Genomic DNA, 7,128 nt, shown 5'->3' with positions numbered 1-7,128 from the left:
CAAGACCTGTCCAATTAAGAAGATAATCGGACAGTTACCTATATGGGATTAATGAGAAGCTGTATAATAATGATAATAATAATAATGATAATAATAATATTATTATTATTATTATCATTTAAAAATTATTTTTATTTAATTATTATTGTTATTTAAAATTATTATTGTTATTATTAAATTTTTTTATTCGTATTATCATTATTATTATTATCATTATTATTATTATTATGGTGAACTTTATTGATAAAATCTCACTAAATATATCAACATCATTGCGGGCTTAGCCTAAGCAATGTGGACTAAGTATACAAAATAGTATTTACATTATATTAATAAATAAAAAATAATTTTTGCAATAATCTATAAATTTGGTATGATACAAAAACAGAAAGAAAAATAAATAAAGCTAAAATATACTGAAAGTTCTCAATTGAGTATATAGTACATGAAGCTAAGATAAACTTTGAGATCTTCAAAGCTAAAATGAGTATCTCTTGGAACTACACACACATGAAACGTTTAACCATTTCACAATTCTGTGAAATAAAACATTTCTGAGAGCGTTCTATCGTTAAGCTAGCTACTTGTTGTCCAAATAACGCATTCAGTTCTTTACTTTAGAAGTCACGAACATTAATATTGATCATTGATTTTTTTTCCTTTTCATTTTTTTAAGGAGATAACTTTGAAGATAATGGTATGTTTATTATGTGATCAACACGATCAATACTTTACATGTGCATTAATCCACTGATGAAAAAATGGATATTTTTGATTTTTTTTTTTCTATTTCAGATGACGATGGATCCATTCTTCCTCCTGACAACCGGCTACAAATAATCATAGTTAGCATCGTTGGTGCTCTACTATTTGCTGTTGCCTTGATACTGGTTTATGTTCTTATTTCGCGAAAACGGAAGCGGTCAAAACGTGATGTTGTCAGTGGTAAATGAGAAGATAATGCATTTCTTTACTTACGTCAGATTAATAAACTATTTCTGCGATTTCTGCGACATCAACTTGGATCGCAATGCATTTTTAGCGTCCAGGGGCAAATGGAGCTTTATAACGAAAATGAGGTCGATTGATATTAACAGCTCACCAAAAGAGAATACAACGAAGGAAATAAGACGACACATCATCGATCACATTTAACCATAAAAGAAAGACATACGCACGCATCTATATCTATATATATATATATTCCGTCACTATTGAACTTTTATTCTGCCCCCTGGCAAGATGGCTGCCGCATCATAATTGATTCGAACATTTTGAAAACTAACATAAAGAAGAAATGTCAAGCTAATTTTCCCTTTAAAATCCTTTTATATATTTATTATTACGATCTGAAACTCCAACTGTTTACTAATATCGAGGTCCCCTAATAATTTTTTTGTAATCATTTTGAAGCAACTGATAGATTCAAGGGAATGGGTCACCTGACCTGTTAGTGGAAATCACCTATTTTCAAACAATATTGCCCTTCACATCTAACTGATTTTCCTCTTTATCCCTTTCAGGCACACAGCAGCAAGACCGGGGGTAAGATCCAAAATAATCTCTTAAAGTCATATATCACATTAAAAAAAAAGATTGCTGTTGTTTGAGTGGCCGCATGGCTGATTGCTAATTTCTTGATTTGTTTGCTGATTGGTTCGTTGTTTGGTTAGTTGGTTAGTCGTTTGGTTGGTTAGTTTTTTTGTTTTTTGTTTGTTTTTGTTTTTGCTTTGTTTTGTTTTGTTTTGTTTTGCTTTGCTTTCTTTTTCTTCTTGTTTTGGTTATTTTTTTTTTTAGTGTTAATTAGGTGGTTAGTTGGTAGTATTGGTTTCGGTTAGGTTAAGTGGGCGTCAGTTGTTCGGTTAATCTTTTCTGTTTTAAGTCTCATATATCTTTTTTTTTATATATTATACTTAATGTTGCCATTTTTTTTATTTTTCATTTTCTTCAAATTCATGGATGTTGTGAAATACTAAGCGTTTTTTTTTAATTAGGGCAAATCAATGGGCCGAAGAGTGTCCGTATGGAGAACCAGTTGATGCAATACGAGTGAGAAGCGTAATTCACGCATCTGCAAGCAATGCTGATTATGCCACCGTGGAAGAGACTGGGTACAAACGGGTTACCACTTCTAAAACAGTACAACAGCCAACACGTGATGAGACATCCAGTTCCAAGAAAGTGAAATCTAACGTGGAACCCGTGTATGCTATAGTCAATAAAAACAAAAAGAAGGTTGGTTTGCATTATTTTCCAAGGAAATAATAAAATTAAAATGAATATGTCCGGATTATTTTGAATACACTATTTTCGAGTTCGTATATTATTACTGTTGTTATTGTTTCCTGAATACAGATTTATTTACTCCGGCATTTTTCCAGTGTTTTGAGGGACATTTGCAACATATTTATTGCATTAAAGTTCTTTTGCCTTCGAAATTTTGGACTGCTGGGCTCGTTGTTCTTCGTTAATTGAAAGAACTGGATTGTTCAGTATTTACTCGGGCTACCTGCAAGGTAGACCGAGTCTAGGTTTCGGTTTTCTATCTATCTATCTATCTATCTATCTATCTATCTATCGACGTTGTCGAAAGTGTGTAAGCCTGCGATGCTCGGCGGTCTGCGGTGTTCCCCTGCAAGTATGAAAACGAGGCGGGTTACCACAAGTCATGTGACTTGCTTTGCTTTTCGAAGGTTCTGTAGGTCTTTTTCCTTTTGCTTATCTTGCTAGCTGCTTCTCGTGCTTTATCTTGAAAACTTATTGGAAAGTAATGGCGACTTGCTGTTCTGCTGAGGCGCTCAAAATACATACAAAAGCACACGCCGTTCGCGGTAGACCCACTCTAAAAGATGTCGAGCGTCAGTTTCGAAACGGGTCGTTCCGCGAACTCAAAACCCAAAAGAATACCAGAAAGAATAATACTCAAAGCAATGCCAAATATACTCAAAGCAATACCAAAGAAACTCAAACGAATACAAAGTCAAATGTACTCAAAGTTGCTCAAAGTTGCTCAAAGGCACTCGAACGAAAGAACAAATAATAACTCTTTAGTAAGCAGGAACTTCATTGACAAAGAAGATGAGAAAGACAGGAAACTGAATATCCCAAACAACATGGACGCCATATTGAAATCTTCCAAGATAACATTTAATGCGTTTCCAGAATCAAGAAGCCTTGGACATATATCATTGACAGTGAGGATAAGTCTTTTATTTATTGTATTGTTTTCGTTTACGATTTTGAATATATTTTTCAATACTCTATCGTTCTTTGAACTATCAGTAGCGAGCGTGTTGATCGCTGCCCTGTGCATGGTTCTTGTTGTACATTTCATAAATACCTCGACCAAGACTTTCGTAGGTTCTTTACAAAATGACTGCGATGTGTTTGAAAAAGCTGTACAATTATCTGTATTTGTTTATCCCAATAAAGAATTTTAACATCACTTGCACCATTCCAGTACCATTTCCATTAACTAGTGCTCTCTGTTTTCCCTTTAAAGTTCTACATTCTATTATACACAGGTAGCCCGAGTATACGCCTTTAGGGCGTCGAGTTCATTATGATTCATTTACCGAGAAGAGCAAAAAAAAGTTTATGAAGTTTATATCATATTTATGTTAAGCTTATATCATATTTATATTAAGTTTATATTAAGTTTATATTAAGTTTATATTATATTTATATTAAGTTTATATTATATTTATATTAAGTTTATATTATATTTATATTAATTTTATATCATATTTATATTAAGTTAATATTATATTTATTTATAAACAGTAAATAAGTAATATAACATGGCGGCAAAATAATTGCCTTACAATCAATCACGTGACTTTCGTTGGAGATGAATGGGGGGTAATTGATATACAACTAGCAAATTTAAAGTCAAAACATGTCAACACAGTTCTAAAAGTAATATATCTGAGTATTTCAATTGACCCCTCCCCCTCTCCCCGTCAAGACTCAATTATTACCGGAAGTGACGTCTATTGATAGTAACCTATAAGGAGTCCTTGGAAAGCATGAATAGTCTAAATAAAATGGAGGCTTATCCTGAGCAACACAAAACACCCGAATTTGAAGGTTTATCATTCACTTGGTGAACAACGACATTTGCTTACATTTTTTTTTTTCACCTTAGGATAAATCGGCTGATGTACCACTGAATCCTCTGTATGACGAGATACCAGCTGACTTGTCCAATCCAAAACATCCGTCAAGTTTGTTAATAAACCATCAAGATCCAAAAACCTCTGATAACAAAAACAGTAACGAAGAAGAAGATGGAGTTGACAGCTTTGATCAGGGAGGATCTTGGCTGCCTTGGCCGTATTGACATTTATGACCGTAATTGATTATGTAACTATTTGGGAATACGGTAACCCGGCAACTGGAATTTCCATTATAATTGGAAATCTAATTTCCTTCTTTCTTGTAGGCTAACAATAAAAAAGAAATAAAACTTTAAAAAAAAAAAAAAAAAAAATTGAAGTACAAATTCGTTTTTCAAAAATCAGTGCTGAAATGTGTGCTGTTAAATAAATAAAGATTCATATTTTTGATAACCAACCAGCTTGAATATCGCATTGGTTACAGTATATGAGTCTTTGAACACTTCAGTTTGAGGCCTTACGACAAAAACGTTTTGAGCCGATACCGCATTAAATATCTTATAGTTCGAGTAAAGTTTTTTATGAATTGTATATTTTTAATATTAGGTAAGCACATATTTCAAAAAAGTTGGTCACCCAAACAAAATTAGTTTTTTCTGCCCAAAATGATAGGTAGAAAGAAACATCTTTATTTTTTAACTGCTGTTACAACTTGTCTTGATGGCCTAATTTTATATTATTTAGTTAAAGTAACAGTCTCATCTAATGCAGGAATCCTCAAGCAATTAAATAATTACACTTTTTTCAAAAATTATAAAGTATTAAAGAAAGAAAATTCATGCCTTATGTTTAACGTTTGAAGATTCCTGCAATCTCGTTTAATCTGTATTAGCTTTGTAGGTATTGGTGACTGGCTTATCGAAATACGGTATATATTTTTAAACAACTTAAAAGTTGCTAAAGAAACAAGTCATCTAATGACAATTTTATTGTAACTAGATTATTGATTTTATGGCAATGTATAGCTTTTTAATAGTATGTTCTAAAATAGATAATAATATGATATGTATATATATATATATATATACACTCGATTGCAGAAACGTTGTAGTATACATTTATACAAATATCTAATTGATTCAGTATATCTAATGAGATGCATAATGCAAAATAACCATTTCCAATGCTTAAAACCAATTGATTTATAATCTGTATGATCTAATGGACAAGAAAAAATATTTTGACAGTCATTGAATGAAACAAACAATAAATAAAGCGATGTTCCTGTTTTGCATATCATTAGATATACTATATAAATTAGATATTTGAATAAATGTATACTACAACGTTTCTGCAATCGAGTATATATATATATATATATGAATAAATTAGTAATCTTCTGGGGGGGAAAAGAAAAGAAAAAGAATTATCCACATTATCCAAATTATTAACACATATTATGGCAGTTCGACAAATTGAGGCCGAAAAAGTTTATAGCAAAAATATATCGCCTTTTATACTTTACTAACAATAAACTCTAATGATTCTCAATATTGCCTCTCCATTTATTGCTCATTTTTTTATCATATAGTAGTATGACTACTGTCTATCAAAAGTGGTCTTTTATTAGGAGTCCTTCCACGACTAAGAATTAAAATTGCTCACCCCCACCCCGTCCCCCCCCCCCCCCTCCCCCTTTCTATCTCTTTATGTTAGGGTCTATATTAAAATGTCCACGTGGTCGTCCAAATTTGCAGTAATATATGAAAACACTTAGCGTCGGTTGACCTGTGCATTTTCAAGAAACGTCTAGCATAATTTTAATGAATGGTACTACGGTGTGTTGCTTGTGACCCTTCACTGTTGTGAAGTCGACTATAAATCAAATGCGGGGGGCGGGGTTGGGGGGGGGGGGGGGAGACAGAAGAGTGTACTGCGCTTTTGCATACGGTAAGACAAATTTGGCGTGTTCTGCAACATCACACAATCCGCACGTGTGCGTTTTCGACGTTGTTACTCGTGTTTTATTGCTTACTATCAATCACGTGACTTTTTGGAGTTGACTGGGGGGCAAACACGCGGTTGACTGGGGGGCAACTAGCGGATGCTAAGTCAAAACCTGTCAAAATAAGTCCTCAAACTATTGTATTTGACTATTTAAACGACATCAAACCAGAAAATAAGAGATCAAAACAACCTCCAGGATTCTACAAGCCATCAGAAAAGAGCTATTACCGAAAGTGACGTCTATTGATAGCAACCTATTGTAAACTGGTATTTGTCTAACCTGTATTTCACAATGAGGTGTGTGCAGCCGAGTTATAAAGCACTTGGGAAGTAGTAGGTTTTATCAAATCGGGATATGAACCTTGCGAGACGAAGATGGGATATAAAGACGGGGTTTAATAAAAAAATAAACTTTGATCAAAGTACCAAAAGTTGCGCAGTAACTTGATTCATTTTATCTTGGTAATTAAAACAGTGCCAACCTGATAGAAATGAAAATACTTAGGATGCCGTTTCATAATTTAGATAAAACTGTGACCCCAGCCTTCGACGTTGGCATTTTCTGCATGTACTATTATTTCATTAGGTTTCATTTTCGTTTTAATACGCTTTTATATGCTCACATTTCTTTGGCGTGTTCGTCTTTTTCTTTATGCATATGTTTTCAAAATAAAAGTATTGCTTATTTACAGCAAATAGATGTTAGAATAGAGCTATTTTACTTTTCTTGTTAGCGTCATATTCTGAAAGTAAAGAACCATAGAATAACAATCGATAATTTGCCAACATGGCCTTCTATTGTTCGATGTTCGATTAAGATCGCTATTAATCTGGTCCCTCACTATAAAACATTTGTCCGAAAAGAAAAACGGTCGTTCATTTCGACTGTACATATGTATGTAATTGTGTGTTTTGTGTTTGTTTCCCGGGTATAATTTCGTATAGAAGACACAATAAAGGACACAGCGTAACCTATAATTTTCTTTGTTAGCTTCGTTTTATT

The 7,128-nt window shown here is 33.1% G+C and overlaps 1 long non-coding RNA gene across 1 annotated transcript; it reads left to right on the top strand.

The window, feature by feature from the left end:
- Positions 1-857: 857 nt before the first annotated feature.
- On the top strand, positions 858-4,492 carry LOC116287053 (uncharacterized). Its single transcript, XR_016120035.1, has 4 exons — positions 858-945; positions 1,524-1,545; positions 1,995-2,235; positions 4,148-4,492. It is a non-coding gene; the product is annotated as an uncharacterized LOC116287053 (long non-coding RNA).
- Positions 4,493-7,128: the final 2,636 nt, after the last annotated feature.

Source organism: Actinia tenebrosa, unplaced genomic scaffold, assembly GCF_029948245.1.
Source record: "Actinia tenebrosa isolate PJP-AT-01 unplaced genomic scaffold, QUT_ActTen_1.0 PGA_scaffold17__23_contigs__length_9995812, whole genome shotgun sequence".
Taxonomy (NCBI): domain Eukaryota; kingdom Metazoa; phylum Cnidaria; class Anthozoa; order Actiniaria; family Actiniidae; genus Actinia; species Actinia tenebrosa.
Note: the sequence above shows the minus strand (reverse complement) of the source record. Positions and strands in the feature narration are given on the sequence as shown.